This window comes from Hypanus sabinus (assembly GCF_030144855.1).
Source record: "Hypanus sabinus isolate sHypSab1 chromosome X2 unlocalized genomic scaffold, sHypSab1.hap1 SUPER_X2_unloc_25, whole genome shotgun sequence".
Lineage (NCBI taxonomy): Eukaryota > Metazoa > Chordata > Chondrichthyes > Myliobatiformes > Dasyatidae > Hypanus > Hypanus sabinus.
The window spans coordinates 370,559-387,794 of record NW_026778996.1 but is presented as its reverse complement, the minus strand read 5'-3'; the positions used below and the strand labels follow the sequence as shown (position 1 = coordinate 387,794).

The 17,236-nt window shown below is 44.5% G+C and overlaps 1 protein-coding gene across 2 annotated transcripts in view; it reads left to right on the top strand.

The window, feature by feature from the left end:
• LOC132385828 (gastrula zinc finger protein XlCGF8.2DB-like) overlaps positions 1-17,236 on the top strand; it is a 174,753-nt gene that overhangs the window by 4,216 nt on the left and 153,301 nt on the right. Inside the window, exon 2 of one of the 2 annotated variants that reach the window (XR_009509305.1) lies at positions 9,034-10,399. The exons of the other annotated variant lie outside the window; for it this stretch is intronic. The gene's annotated coding sequence lies outside the window, so the exon portion shown is untranslated. Of the gene's footprint in view, positions 1-9,033; positions 10,400-17,236 lie in introns of those variants that run through there. 2 annotated transcript variants of the gene reach the window in all.

Below are 17,236 nucleotides of genomic sequence, written 5' to 3'. Positions count from 1 at the left end.
AATTGGAGGTGGTTTGACTGAGACAGATCACATTCCTGTCTCAGAATTAGAGAAATAGAATCTCACAGGATATTTACAGTGGAAGAGCTGGAATGAAATTTCCCATAAGGTGTGGAACCAGCGCTCGGATTCTGTGACCCCGGTTCCTCAACACAGCCAAAGGAAATATCATTCCTGCATTTGTGACACCCTGTTTGCTCCGTGGCCCCCGGTATGAAGCTCAAACTGTTGCAACACCTGCCCTTTAAATTCATGGCTGACGCTGTGTTGTGTCTGCTCACTGTTTGAGTTCGATATTAAATGAAGAACATTGAATGGGAAGGAAGGTTTGAAGACAAGAATAAAGATCTCCTCTGAAGGTATACGGGGTCCTGGTGAGAGAGTCAATACACTGTGAGACTGTGTCTGTCTCAGTCAGACGGCCTTTTATTTCTCCAATATTGAGAGAGACCCGGTCAGTATAATCTCTCCGAGGACACTACCTCACCTCCTAAATCAATCTGGGAAATCTCTTCATTCCCTTCATTCCACAGGCTGACTCTGGGAGGGAGACCAGACCTGAGCACAGTGTTCCATGTACGCTCTCACCAGGACCCCATATACCTTCAGAGGAGATCTTTATTCTTCTATTCAAACCTTCCTTCCCATTCAATCCTCTTCATTTAATATTGAACTCAAACAGTGAACAGACACAACACAGCCTCAGCCATGAATTCAAAGGGCAGGTGTTGCAACAGTTTGAGCTTCATACCGGGGGCCACGGAGCAAGCAGGGTGTCACAAATGGAGGAATGTGGGAGTGTTGTATGTCTGAGCCCAGCCGTGTGTGTTTGTGTATCAGAATCAGGTTTAATATCACCGGCGTTTGTGGTGAAATTTATCAGCAGTGGATTGCAATATTTAGTAATAAAACCTACGGATTACAATAAGTATGTATAAAATTATATTTAAAGTGTAGTGCAAAAAGCGAGGGAAAATCCTGAGGAAGTGTTTATCGGCTCATTGTCCATTCAGAAATCTGACAGTGGGGAAGAAGCTGTTCCTCAACCGGGGAGTGTGTCTTCAGGGTCCTGTACATACTCCTTGATAGTAGAAATGAGAAGAGGTCATGTCCTGGGTGATTGGGGTCCTTAATGATGGATGTCACCTTTTTGTGGCATCATCTTTTGAATGTGTCCTGGATGCTGTGGAGTCCAGTGCCCATGAAGGAGCTGGCTGAGTTTACAACTTTCTGCAGCATTTTCCGATCCTGTGCAGTGGCTTCTCCACACCAGGCAGTGATGCAACCAGTTAGAATGCTCTCCACAGTACATCTGTAGAAATGTGCAAGTGTCTTTAGTGACAGACCGATTCCCCTCAGTCTCCGAATGAAATATAGCCGATGTTGTGCCTTCATTGTAACTGCATCAATATGTTGGGCCCAGGATAGTTCCTCAGAGATGTTGACAGGCAGGAAATGGAAACTGCTCACCCTTTTCACTTCTGATCCCTCGATGAGGACTGGTGTGTGTTCCCTCAACTTCCCCTTCCTGAATCCACAATCAATTCCTTTGTCTTCATGATGCTGAGTGCAAGGTTGTTGCTGTGACACCACTCAACTTGCTGATCTATCTCACTCCTGTACTCCTCCTCGTCACCGTCTGAAATTCCAGCAACAATAGTTGTGTCATCAGCAAGTTTATAGATGAGCCTGGACACACAGACGTGAGTGCAGAGAGAGTAGAGCAGTGGGCTGAGCACGCATCGTTGAGGTGTGCCCGTGTTGATTGTCAGCAAGGAGGAGATGTTATTTCTGATTCACACAGTCTGGGGTCTCAATAGACAATAGACAATAGGTGCAGAAGTAGACCATTCGGCCCCTCGAGTCTGCACCGCCATTCTGAGATCATGGCTGATCATTCACTATCAATACCCAGTCCCTGCCTTGTCCCCATATCCCTTGATTCCCCTATCCATCAGATATCTATCTAGCTCCTTCTTGAAAGCATCCAGAGAATTGGCCTCCACCGTCTTCCGAGGCAGTGCATTCCACACCTCCACAACTCTCTGGGAGAAGAAGCTCTTCCTCAACTCTGTTTTAAATAACTGACCTCTTATTCTCAATCCATGCCCTCTGGTACTGGATTCTCCCAACATCTGGAACATATTTCCTGCCTCAATCCTATCAAATCCTTTAATTATCTTAAATGTTTCAATCAGATCCCCTCTCAATCTCCTCAATTCCAGCATGTACAAGCCCGATCTCTCCAATCTCTCTGCGTAAGACAGCCCTGCCATCCCAGGAATCAACCTAGTGAATCAACGCTGCACTTCCTCAATTGCCAGAATGTCCTTCCTTAAACTTGGAGACCAAAACTGTACACAATATTCCAGGTGTGGTCTCACCAGGGCCCTGTACAAATGCAAAAGGACATCCTTGCTCTTGTACTCAATTCCCCTTGTAATAAAGGCCAACATTCCATTTGCCCTCTTCACTGCCTGTTGCACTTGCTCATTCACCTTCATTGACTGATGAACTAGGACTCCTAGGTCTCTTTGCATTTCTCCCTTACCTAACTCGACACCGTTCAGACAATACTCTGCCCTCTTGTTCCTGCTTCCAAAGTGGATAACTTCACATTTATTCACATTGAATGACATCTGCCAAGTATCTGCCCACTCACCCAGCCTATCCAAGTCTCCCTGTATTCTCCTAGCGTCCTCTTCTCCTGTCACACTGCCACGCAAACTTGCTGATATAGTTTTCAATGCTCTCATCTAAATCGTTGACATAAATCGTAAAGAGCTGTGGTCCCAATACAGAGCCCTGTGGTACCCCACTAGTCACCTCCAGTCAGTCCGAGAAACACCCATTCACTGCTACCCTTTGCTTTCTATCTGCCAACCAGTTTTCTATCCATGTTGAAACCCTGCCCCCAATGCCATGAGCTCTGATTTTACTCACCAATCTCCTATGTGGCACCTTATCGAATGCCTTCTGAAAATCTAGGTACACAACATCCACTGGCTTACCCTCATCTAACATCCCTGTTACACCCTCAAAAAACTCCAACAGATTAGTCAAGCATGATTTGCCCTTGGTAAATCCATGCTGGCTCGGCCTAATCCTATTACTGCCATCAAGATGTGCCACTATTTTGTCCTTAATAATGGACTCAAGCATCTTCCCCACGACTGACGTTAGGCTAACAGGGCGATAGTTCTCCGTTTTCTCCTTCCCTCCCTTCTTGAAAAGTGGGACAACATTAGCCACTCTCCAATCTTCAGGAACTGATCCTGAATCTAAGGAACATTGGAAAATGATTACCAATGCATCTGCAATTTCCTGAGCCACCTCTTTTAGAGCCCTCGGATGCAGACCATCTGGACCAGGGGATTTATTAGCCTTCAGTCCTACCAGTCTACTCATCACAGTTTCTTTCCTAATGTCAATCTGTCTCAATTCCTCTGATATCTTATGACCCTGGCCCATACATACATCTGGGAGATTGCTTATGTCCTCCCTGGTGAAGACAGATCTAAAGTACGCATTAAATTCTGTTGCCATTTCCCTGTTTCCCATAACAATTTCTCCCAATTCATTCTTCAATGGGCCAACATTGTTCTTAACTATCTTCTTTCTCTTTACATAGCTAAAAAAGCTTTTGCTATCCCCTTTTATATTCCTGGCTAGACTGAGCTCATACCTGATCTTTTCTCTCCGTATTGCTTTTTTATTTAAGATCTGCTGTTCCTTAAAACTTTCCCAATCATCTGTATTCCCACTCATTTAGCCCTGTCATACTTCTTTTTCTTTAATGCTATACAATCTCTGACTTCCTTTCTCAACCACTGTGGCCCCTTCCACCTCTTTGAATCCTTCCTTCTCTTTGGAATGAACTGCTTTTGCATCTTTTGTATTATCCCCAAGAATATCTGCCACTGCTGATCCACTGTCTTTCCTGCCAGGGCATCCGCCCATTTAACTTTGGCCAGCTCTTCCCTCATGGCTCCGTAGTCTCCTTTATTTACTTGCAACACTGACACCTCTGATCTGCCCTTATCCCTCTCAAATTGTAGATAAAAACTTATCATGTTATGATCACTACTTCCTAATGTCTCCTTTACTTCAAGATCACTTATCAATTCCTGTTCATTACACATCACCAAGTCCAAAATAGCCTCGTTCCTTCTTGGCTCAAGCACAAGCTGTTCCAAAAATACATCCCTTAGACACTCCACAAACTCCACAAAGTCCTCCTGGTGAGGATCCAGTGGCAGAAGGAGGTACAGAGGCCCAAGTTTTGGAGCTTATTGATTACAATTGAGGGTCTGACTGTGTTGAATGCTGAGCTGTAATCATCAGCCTATCTTGTGTATTGCTATTGTCCGGGTGATCTGATGCTGATTGTGAGAATTGTTGACCGATTGTAGCGATTGGCAAATTGCAGTGGATCCCTGCACACAGACAGGAGTTGATTGACCATGACCAACCCCTCAAAGCACTTCATCACAGTAGTGAGCGTCACTGGGCGATGGTTGTTGAGGCAGGTCACCCAGGTATTTTTGGGCACTGGTATAATTGTTGACGTTCTGAAACGCGCGTGTGTGTGTGTGTGTGTGTATGTCTACGTGTGTTTGCATGCTTGAGCAGAGAGACAGAGTACTTGAGGCTTTCCAGTTCGATGCAGGAATATTTCCAGTAATTGGTGTGCCTTGAAAGACGGGTCACAGTGTTGGGCCGACTATTCAGATCAGAACAAAATCATTTACCCAGCAGACTGAGCTCACAACCCGCTCTTGTGTTTCAGAGTTATTTACAAATTGAAATGTACAATTTAAATTGCGCAAAGTAAATTTATTATCAAAGTATAGGCACATCACCATGTATAATCCTGGGATTTGATTATGTTGTAAATTCAGTAAACTCAGGAACCATTATAAAATGAATGAAAGATCGCCCCCAACAGGACAAACAAAATAACCATGTGCAGAAGACAACAAAATTCAAATACAAAAGAAATAAAACCAAAAAATAACCCAGAAATAAACATCAAGAACATGAGATGAAGAGCTGTTGATTGTGTCCATTCATTGTGGGAATAGCAAAGTTTAGGGATCTGGTCTCAATTTAGAAATTTTTTTGGTTTAGCGAATTTTTCATTGTCATCTCCCAATCTCCTTAATTATTTTTTTTAATCCCTTCCATGACTGACAAAGTCTTTAAGGATTGGGATGAACTAGGTATTAAGTGTTTTTGGGACTTGTTTATCTCAGGATCTCTTGCATCATTTGACCAATTGTCAAATCAATTTGCACTCCCAAAATCACATTTTTCCAGATACCTTCAAATTAGAGATTTTCTAATTTTCCAATTAGCTACTTATCCTATAGGTCCAGATAAAAATTTACTGGAAGATCTTTTAAATTTAACACCTTTTGTTAATGGTTCTATTACCATATCTATAACTTGTTGATTGATTCTAGACAAGACTTTTTAGATAAAATAAAAAAAAACGCTTGGGAGGATGACCTAAATTGTCAGATTTCTGATGATAGATGAAATAAAATTTTAAACAGGTTAATAAATCATCTACACACATGCTCGTCATTCTCTTCTACAATTTAAAGTGGTTCATAGAGCTTACATTTCTAAACAGAAGCTGTCCAGTTTTTACCCGAATGTTTCTCCACTTTCTAATAAATGCAACTCTGCTGATGCCTCTTTAATTCATATGTTTTGGTTTTGCCTTACAATTGAAAAGATTTGGCGGGAAGTATTTCATACCTTCTCCCAACTTTTTAGGATCCAATTTGACCCAAATCCCCTTACTTCCTTGTTTGGTATTATTGCAAATGAAGACATAACTTTAAATACTCCTAACCTACAGGTTTTAGTTTTTACCTCTCTTTTAGCAAGAAGAGCAATCTTGCTTAAATGGAAGGAGTCAACCCGTCCTACACATTTTCAAAGGCTACGTAATATTATGTCGTATTTAAATTTAGAAAAGATCCGCTGCTCAGTCTTAAATTCGAAACAATCTTTTTATGATATTTTGGGACCTTTCCTAAATAACGTTTCCAATTTATAAAGTTTAACAGTGCACAGACTTTGATGTATATTTTTATCTTCTCTTCTTAAGTGAATATGTTTTTTTTCTAATCCATTGTCATCCATCAGCTTTTTTCTTTGGTAGTTGGTAGGTGGTTGACTTTATATATATATATATCTTTTTATATATATAATTTTTTTCTTCTGAATAAAAATATTGTAAAAAGAAAGCAGGACCTGTAGGTTGAGTGTAATAACTGTTCCTGAACCTGGGGTTGATGCTCCTGAGACTCATGCACCTTCTTCCTGATGGCAGCATTGAGAAGAGAGCATGGCCTGGGTGGTGGGGGTCCTTGATGATGGATGCTGATTTCCTGCGACAGCACTCCGCAGAGATGTGCTCAGTCGTGAGCAGAGTTTTACCTGTGATGTGCTGGGCCATATCCACTATGATGTGCTGGGCCGTACTACTGAGGACAGAGAGTTCCCGCTTTCTTGTAATTGCAGTTGTGTCCCGGGCTCGGGACAGATCCTCTGAAATGTTAACACTGTGGAATTTAAAGTTGCTGAACGTCTCCACCTTTGAGCCCCGATGAGGATTGCCTCATGGGTTCCTGTTTCCTCCTCCAAAGTCCAGAACCAGCTCATTGCTCTTGCTCTCATTGAATGAGAGGCTGCTCTTGGACCATAAGAAGCAGAATTACGCCATTTGGCCCATCAAAACTGCTCTGCCGCTTCGTCATGGTAAATCCATTATTCCTCCCAGCCCCAATTTCCTGCCTTCGCCGCGTATCCTTTCATGCCCTGACCGATCGAAAGTCCATCAACGTCTGCCTTAGCAAAAGGAAAAGCAGCATCCGTCATCAAGGCAAGATGAGATGAGGCACCTCCCACTCCATACCCATCCATTTCTGTCCCTCCGCCCTCCTCACTCTCTTGCCTACAAAGCTCACTTTCACTCCTTACCATTACCTACCCAGGACTGTATACAGTGCAGGCATTACAATAAATAATAAACAGGACAGTAGGGCAAGGGGTCAGTCCAGGCTCTGGCTATTGAGGAGTCTGATAGCTTGAGGGAAGAAACTGTTACATAGTCTGGTCATAGTCCGAATGCTTCGGAGCCTTTTCCCAGACGGCAGGAAGGAGAAGAGTTTGTATGAGGGGTGCATGGGGTCCTTCATAATGCTGTTTGCTTTGCGGATGCAGTGTGTAGTATAAATGTCTGTAATGACGGGAAGAGAGACCCCGATGATCTTCTCAGCTGACCTCACTATCCGCTGCCGGGTCTTGCGATCCGAGATGGTGCAATTGCCGAACCAGGCAGTGATGCAGCTGCTCGGGATGCTCTCAATACAACCTCTGTAGAATATGATGAGGATTGGGGGGGGGGGGTGTGAGATGGACTTTCCTCAGCATCCGGAGAAAGTAGAGACGCTGCTGGGCTTTCTTTGCTTTGGAACTGCTGTTGAGGGTCCAGGTGAGATTCTCCGTCAGGTGAACACCAAGAAATTTGGTGCTCTTAACGATCTCCTCTGAGATCGATACTCAGCGGGGAGTGGTCGCTCCGTGCCCTCCTGAAGACAACAACCATCTCTTTTGCTTTACTCACATTCAGAGGCAGGTTGTTGGCTCTGCACCAGTCCGTTAGCCGCTGCACCTCCTCTCTGTAAGCTGACTCGTTGTTCTTGCTGATGAGACCCACCACGGTTGTGTCATCGGTGAACTTGATGACGTGGTTCGAGCTGTGTGTTGCAGCACAGTCGTGGGTCAGCAGACTGAACAGCACTGGACTGAGCGCACAGCCCTGGGGGACCCCCGTGCTCAGAGTGATGGTGTTGGTGATGCTGCCTCCCGATTCGGACTGACTGAGGTCTCCCAGTCAGGAAATCTAGGATCCAGTTGCACAGGGAGGTGTTCAGGCCCAGCAGGCTCAGCTACTGTATGAGGTTGGTGGTGGGTGCTGGGAGATCCCCAGAGTCAAGATGGTTGGTGATGGTGTGGGAGACGATGTCCTGGTGTTCCTTACTGGGGTCCTATTCGAGGGGTAAGTAGGAGGAGGTGTCTGAGAGTTGGTGATAGGCCTCAGCAAGGTAGGGGTCAGTCCGACAGACAACTACAGCATCTCCGCTATCTGCAGGTTTGATGGTGAGTTTAGGATCAGTGAAGTGGGGGTGGAGAGTCCAACGTTCAGACGGAGTGAGGCTGGAATTGGAGAGAGGACGTTGAAGTCCAGACGGTTAATGTCCCGTCAAAAGACTTAGTGGGGTCCTGTTCAAATTCCTGTGGCTTCTTTATGCCCCTTCCGATGTCAGCACATCTTTTCTTAGACATGGGGCCGGAAACTGCTCACAATGCTCCACGTGAGGCCTCTTTGTAAAGCCTCACCAATGCGTCCTTGCTTTTCCTCTCGAAGTGAATGTCAACATCACAGAGAACTTCCTCAACATCGACTCAACCTGCAAATTATCCTTCAGGGAATCCTACACGAGGATTCAGAAGTCCCTTTAATTTTTTACGTTTTTTAATATTTTTTCCAGTTACAAAACTGTCTGCCCTTTTATTTCTTCTACCAAAGTACACGACCATGCCGTCCCCAAAATTCAGTCCTTCATCCATTGGTGTCCTCTGTAAATCTTTCTACAGGAAAGGAACAGCAATTTGTGTCCGGGAATTCTCAAATTCCGGACACATCTATGTCCGGATATTTAAGGAGTGACCAGATATTTCCATTGAAACACCGATACATCGGTTGTTGATCCTTGAAGTAGTGTCTCATCTCAGCCGGAGACGTGACTGAAATATTTTCGATGTAACTCAGTGAAATCCACTGGAACCGGGCGCTGAGAACACAAGTAACTGAAGTAAGGCTGTTTACAAGAGGGGGATGAGCAGTCCCCGTTTTCTAAGGAAGCCGAGATCCTTGAATGTGTCAGGCAGGATGCTGGAGATGTTTTACCAGTCTGTTGATGTAACTGCAGTTTTCATTGCCGCTTTACATAGGGGGAGCAGCATCGGTGCAAAATAAACTCATCAGAAAGGTTGGAACCATCCTTGGCCACAACCGGGGCTCTTATGAGTGAGTGGTGGAGAGGAGTGGTGTCACTAAACAAATGGTCATCCATTACGGACAATCGGGCACATCCTCTCCATGACCGACTGCACAGGCAGTGGAGCACCCTTTCGAACAGACTCACTCAGCACCGCTGTCACAAGGACCGTTACAGAAGCTCTTTCCTATCAGATGTAATAACCACATACAACAGTTCATCTGCTAACCGGCCACCCACAGCTCCAATCTGTTCATTAAATTTGCCGACAGCACCACATTGATTGGCCCAATCTCAAACAATAATGAGGTGGCCTGCAAGGAAGAAGTCATCTCTCTGACACACTGGTGTCGAGAAAACAACCTCTCCTTCAATGTCGAAAAATCGAGGGAGCTGGTTGTGGATTACAGGAGGAATGGAGACGAGCAAACCCCTAGAGACATCAGTGGATCTGGGGTGGAGAGGGTAAACAGCTTTAAGCTCCTCGGGACCCTCATCACTGAGGATCTCACGTGGTCTGTACACACAAGCTGTGCGGGGAAAAAGGCACAACAGCGTCTCTTCCACCTCAGACGGTTGAGGAAGTTTGGTATGGGCCCCCCAAATCCCAAGAACTTTCTACAGGGGCATAATTGAGAGCATCCTGACTGGCTGCATCACTGCCTGGTATGGGAACTTTACCTCCCTTAATGGAAGGGTTCTGCAGAGAGTGGTGCGGGCAGCCCTGCGCATCTGTAGTTGTGAACTTCCCATGATTCAGGAAATTTACAGAGACAGGTGTGTAAAAAGGGTCCGGAGGATCATTGGGAACCTGAGTCCCGTCAATCACAATATATTCCACATGCTACCGTCGGGGCAAAGCTACCGCAGCGGAAAAGCCAGGACCAAGGCTCCGGGACAGCTTCTTCCACCAGGAATCAGACTGCTTAACTCACGCTGATTTGAGGGCATTTCTATGTCACCTTGACTGTTCTGTTTATCATACATTATTATGAATTACTATGATTGCACATTACACATTTAGACGGAGTAACAGTTTTACTCCACATGTATGTGAAGGATGTAAAAAAATAAAGTCAATTTAATACATCTTTCTGCGACAGATTATAGTTCAATAGTCTCTGCAATATTGTTTCATGCATTATTATTGCACATTGGTACAGTATTACTGTGTATGTTATTATTCTCTATTTTTTGTAAAGTCTTCACACTGTTAAGTCCGATTTTAAATATTGCTGCTGTAACGAAAGAATTTCCCACTCGGGATCAATAAAGTATTTATTATTATTATTCTCCGGCCCTATATCTCTTTCACCGACTTCACCGCTCTTGACTTTACGCCTCCCCCTTTCCCGTTTTCACCTATCACCTCATGTCGCCCCACAACCTGACTCCCGCCCTTCCTTTCCAGTCCTGAAGGGTCTCGGTCTGAAACGCCGACTGTTCACTCCTCTCCAGAGTCGCCGCCTGCCCCCCTGAGTCCCTCCAGCATTTTGTGTCTGTTGCTTTGGGTTCAGGATCTGCAGATTCTCGCCTGATAAATCATTGCGCATGCGTGGTCGTCGCCACCAATCCCGACTATCGCGCATGCGCCAAGTAGCAGAGGCTGACAACTACCGGACAAAGGTAAGAGCGGGTTCCGGCCGGGTTCTGATTCACCGGCGTCTGAAACGCGACCGAAGGACAATTACTGTGATTTCCAGCAACACTGGTGCTGCACCCCACGACGCTCCTGGTCCTCTCCCTCTCTCTCAGCCCCATGATCCGTAACCTGCCCCGGAGAGATTTCGACTCCCCGGCGTTGGTGCCGCCGCCGCTTATTTTGCGGCGCATGCGCATTCTCGGGCCTTTCGATGCGGCCAGGGAGGTTTCTCTCTCCCTCCCCCCCCTCTCTCTCTCCCTCCCTCCCCCCCCTCTCTCACCCTCTCCCTCCCTCCCCCTCTCTCTCCCTCCCTCCCCCTCTCTCTCCCTCCCTCCCCCCTCTCCCTCCCTCTCTCCCTCCCTCCCTCCCTCCCCCCTCTCTCCCTCCCTCCCTCCCCCTCTCTCTCCCTCCCTCCCCCTCTCTCTCCCTCCCCCTCTCTCTCCCTCCCTCCCTCCCCCTCTCTCTCCCTCCCTCCCCCTCTCTCACCCTCCCTCCCTCTCTCTCCCTCTCTCTCCCTCTCCCTCTCCCCCTCCCCGTCCCCAGCTTAATGGGGCATTACCGCCACCTTCTGCTCCGGAGTATGCGATGGATTCACATTCTAAATCCCGTCACCCAATCGCACACATACACATACCCTAACCTACACTTTATCCTCCCCATCCTGGTACCCTATTTCTGTTTATCCATCATATCCTATAAAAAAAACCCTGTACCCCTTAAGAAAGCTAAAAATACCCTGACCTGTGTTCTCCCACCCATGCCCAGCAACCCTTTTAATGTGAATTCCTGCACCCCCAATTCCCTTAGATTAATTCTCATCATCTCTCTCTGTATCCCATACTTCCTGCAACTCAGAACTACATGTTCTACTGACTCCTCTTCCTGACATTCCTCACACAGTCCTGTCTGGTGTTTCCCTACCAATTTCAGTGTTTGTTTCAGTGCACAGTGCCCCAGCCTTAACCTTGTCCACACAATTTCCTCTCTTCTGTATCTTCCTACCCTAGAACCTGCAACACTTTTATGTATTTGATATAAATGCCTCCCTTTCCCCTCCCTGTCCCATCTTTCTTGCCACATCTGGTTAATTTTTTCCCAGATTACACACTTAACCTCTGCTTTACTGATACTAATGTGCATTTCTATATTTTCTTTCTTTATTGCCCTCTTTGCCAACTCATCCACCCTTTTGTTGCCCTTTAACCCCTACATGAGCTGGAACCCATAGAAATTTAACCTGACCTCCCTGATTTGGAACTCTTGTGACTGACTGAAGGACTTCATGAAGTACATCTTGCCGGCTGTTTGAGTGAGAAGACCTTAAACTCGCTAGTACTGAAGATGAATCTGAGCATATCAATGCTTTGACTAGTTTAGATTTCTCCACCCATCACAATGCAACCAACACTGCCATCATCTCCACTGGACACACCGCTAACTTATCAGATGTTCTTCTGCTGATTGCAATTGCTTTTGCTGGTATAGCCACCCCAAACCCTGTCACTCTGGTCTCAGGTTCCTTCGCACCATCTGTATAGACCTGAGTATAATCACTATACTTTTCCATCACATAACAGTTAAATGCACTTACCAAATCAGTTTTATACTTTTCTTTCCTTTTTCCCTCTAACAAATGCCAGTCTACATCAGGCCATACCAGCTTCCATGGAGCTACAACTGGATAAACTCCTGAAGGACTTATCCTTAAATCGAACACCACATGATCTAGCAATATCATTCCCTACACGACTAAAGTTTTCCCTCTGTAACTACCCATTTAACACTCATTAAGAAGGGTGAGAATCATTGTGTCCCTGCAAATTAACCCAGTAGTTTCCCATCAATTGCGTCCTTCTCAATTCCAAAGGCATTGTTCCCATTTCTAACTGCAGGGCTGATACTGGTGATGTTTTAAAAGACCCACTGCACACTTTCAAAACCTGAGCCTGAATCACATCCAGTTTCATTATAAGAGACCTGGCTGCTGATCCATATGCTACACTTCCATAATCCAACACAGATCTTACTAAAGCCACATACATTCTCTTCAATGCTGAACAACTTGCTCCCCATTCCCTAGCAGTCAAACATCTCATCACGTTTATTACTTTTTTACAATTCTCGTCAACTTTTCTGATATGGTCTGCCCATGTTAATCGTGAATCAAATATAACTCCCAGAAATTTAAATGATCCAACCCTTTCTAATTCAATCCCATACATCCTTAACTTCTTCCCTACTTCAATTCTTTTCCTAGTGAAAAATACAGTTTGAGTTTTTTCCACTGAAAATCTACATCCCCAATCATAACCACACTCTACCAATTAATCAATTGCTCCTTGTAGTTTCCTGATTATATGCTCCGTGTTCCTGCCTCTTTTCCACAAGCCCCATCATCTGCAAACAGTGACCTACCAATATCCACTGGTATCTTTGTGAAGACATCATTGATCATGATGATGAAAAGTAACAGGCTAATCACACTACCCTGAGGTGTGCCATTTCCCACTGTGGACTGTATTGACAATTCTGATGCAATCCGAACTTGAATTTTTCTACCAAACAAAAAATCTTTAATCCAATTAAAAACTCTCCCTCCAACCCCCATCTTGTGCAGTTTAATTAATAATCCTTCCTTTCGCGTCATAATGATAGGCTTTATCAATGTCAAAAAACACTGCAACTACTGATTCTTTACTTGCCTGGGCCTTTCTTATTTCAGTCTCTAAACTTATCACTGAGTCCATGGAATTCCTTCCCTTCCTAAAACCACTCTGATAACTTGCCAGCATTCCTCTCTTCTCAAGATCATATGATAACCTTTCAGTTATCATCCTTTCCATTACCTTACATATACTTGATGTTAGTGCTTTTGGCCTGTAGCTAGTGGGTTTTGACGGATCCTTGCCAGGTTTCCTTATTGGAATTACTACTGCTTCTTTCCATGCACTTGGCAATCTTCCCTCCTCCCACACTCTGTTGTAACAATGCAGTAACTTCAAGAGCGCTCCTTCTCCTAGATTTTTTAGCATAATGTAGCGTATTAGATCTTTCCCTGGGGAGGTTGGTCTCGATGTCTTTATTGCTCTCACCATTTCTGCCAAAGTAAATGGATCATCAGTTATATCATCTGTTTCTTCCCTCCTGTTTAACGCACCTGGGTATTGACTCATTGTTCTTTCCCTTCTCCTTCTCCCTTCTTCAGAGAAATCTTCTGAACTGTGTATCTTTACAAATGACTTGGCCATGATCTCAGCCTTATCCCTGCTGGAGACTGCTGTTTCCTCCTCAGATATCATTACTGGATGCTCCCAATCCCTTCTATTGCCCCCCATCCTCTTAATCATTCCCCATTCCTCTCCCACAGGCGTTGTTCTTCCTATTTTGTTGCAAAAACTCCTCCAACTTGCCCTTTTAGCCTGACGTATACTTCTCACCACTGCCTGTGCCTTCTTATATTGAAGCAAATGCTGCATAATGTGGGTTCTTTTAACTAGCCTGAATGCTCTGTTTCTGTTTTTTACAGCCTGACCACATTCCTCTGCCCACCATGGCACTATTTTTCTATTCATCCTATTTTCAGTCCTGGGTATAAATCCTTCTGCTGCCATAATAATTGCTGAAGTCACCTGACTGTTTAATTCATCTATATCTCCAGAAATGTCAATCCTTGTCAATGCTTCTTCAGTTAACTTCTGGAACTTACCCCAATCTGCTTTTCCAAACACCCACTTTGGGACTACCCCACCTGGTCTTATTTCACCTCTTTCACCCACTGAACATAAAACTGGTTAGTGATCACTACCTACTGTTGAAGCAGTCCAAACGCCCCAGTTACTGATGACAGCCAAGACATAAGACACTAACGTAATATCTAATACCGACTCAGTTCTCGTTGTTATGTTTATCCTTGTTCCTCTCCCATCATTCATACACACCAAATCCCTTTCTTCCATCAAATTTTCAATTACAGTTCCATTTGAATCTGTAATCGGATCCCCCCATATTGTGGTGTGAGCATTGAAATCTGAACACCACACTATGTCTATTTTGTCCTTGTATCCTTAGTAGGCTGTCCAAATCCAACCTTTTACATGGATTGTAGTAGTTAATTATAACCACTCCCTCCCCTCTCTCCCATATTTTCACCACTATGTATTCCTGATCGTTTCCTTTTTCCAGTACTCTATACGGTGTACCTTGCTTGATTAACATAGCACAACCTCCTCCTCCCCCTAGATTTTTATCTTTTCTTATCATTGTATACCCATGTACCACAAAGTCTAAAGCTGGTTTCAACCAAGTTTCCTGAATACACACTACATCTGATTTTACAACCATTTCCTTAATAAATTCCTTAAATTCCTGGCCATTGGCCAGTAAACTCCCTGCATTCCATTCAAAAGAATCACCATAATGAGTACTAACCAAACTATGACACGTCCTGGCTTGACTGATTAGTGAGGTTCTCCCTGACTTCTTCCCATGTCAGTCCTACTAACACTAAATGGTTTACTGCTGCCTTGACCACCAGCAGAATTTTGTCACTTTTTGACTTTACCTCTGCCGTACAATTAATGACTCCTGCAATGAATGTTACCAGAGCTTTTTTTCCCACACATAAATCCTGTCTGCATAAACTCTTTGCTGCATCTCTTGCATCCCAATTGCTCTCTGGTCATTAGGAGCATTATTCTGTTCACTGGACATTCTTACAGCTCCTGCATAAGTGATCTTTCTTTTCACTCTTATTTCTTGAATTTTAATCTCCCGTCTCATAACCTCACACCCACTATATGCCACATTATGAGCTCCTCCACAATTACAGCATTTTGGTTGCACTCCTGTTCCGCACTTTCCATATTCATGAACATCCCCACATCTAGCACATCTCCTCTGCCTTTTACAGTTTTTAGCTATGTGTCCAAACCTTTGACAATTATAGCACCTCAATGGGTTTGGCACATATACCCTTACTGGGTAACTCATGAAACCCAGGAAAACTTTACTTGGCACTCTTGCTTCTTCAGATTCAATCAATACTGTTTCACTTTCCTTTTTCATTCCCTCCTTTGTTGTTTTCAGTCTTCGAACATTAATTACTTTCCCCCCTTTGATATTCCTCTTCAACTCTTCCATGTTTATACTCATTGGTACACCCGTGATCACTCCCTTACAACCACCATGTCATGCTCCCACCCTCCCTGTATATTCCACCTTGCATTTTCCTATCTCTTTTAGCTTGAGTGCTTTCTCAAGTTGTTCCTCATTCGCACATCTTACCAATAGATTGCCATCATTAAGGACTTTTGCAAATACTATTTCCTCTATCTTACTTGCCAGAGTTGTTGTTAGCACAAACGGGTTCATTTCCTTCATGTGTCCTTGCGCCTTCTCATTAAACCCATTTATGACAACACCTCCCCTCTCAACTTGTTCATCTTCCTTACTTTCAGAACTCTCTCCACTGTCATTTCTTATTCTTTTATTCCCTTTGTCTTGGTTTTCATTCATCCATCCCCTCACTATCTCCTTATTCCTTTTTGTTTCTCCCTTCACAATAATCCATTTCTCCCCAGCTGCCTACCTCTGCTCCCAAATCCCTATCCCACTCCTTCTCCACTCTCTTTCCCTCAGCCCCTCCTCTCACCTTGTCTGCCTTTACCAGACCCAGGCAACCCGCTCCCAGCAATTCCCACTCCTTCCCCACTCTCTTACCCTCAACAAGTTCCAAACCACATTCACACATGCACCACCACCTTCCAACCTCTCAGCCCCGCCCACAACCAACCCAACAACACCGGGAGGTTTCTCTTCGTGAGGGTTTCTGGGTAAAGAGGCAGCCATGGGCAATAGTACCGGTGTTGTTCCGTACATTCGAAGGAAGTGCGAGCGGATGTATCTCCTGAACGTTGCCGTGCTCCACTATGTAAATCCGAGGATTATGAACTCCGAACGAAAATATAGTTCCCAGTTAAGCTCGGTTGAAGAGTTTACCTTCCAGTCAGTGAAAATGTCAATTAGTGCTGTACGGAAATAAAACCTTCCATCAGATTTAGTTCTCTCTGGGTCAATAACGATATGAAACACCTTTGCCTCGATGACAAGTGACTTCTGGCTTTCAGATCACAAAGGTGCCGCACTCCAATGAGAATAACCACTGCCCTCCACTATATATTCATTGGCATTGCCATCGATGGGTTCATCACTGTCAATCAGCAGATGGGGGGGGGGCAATCCAAGTAATTAGTAAATCTCCAGGATCGTACATGCAGTAACACGTGATCTTTGTAGTATTGTGGAACATGACCAGAACTTGAAATAATCCCAAAGGAGAGAGACAAATTGGGCCAAGTCACAGGTTGATTGTAGTCAGAAACAGCCCATTCTCATAAAGACAGGGATATAGTCAGATAATTTGATGGTCAGTCAGAGTGTCTGATCCGAGCCTTGTTAGAAGATGAGTGCTTATGGAAACATGGAAATCTACAATATAATACACAGTGTGCCGTCC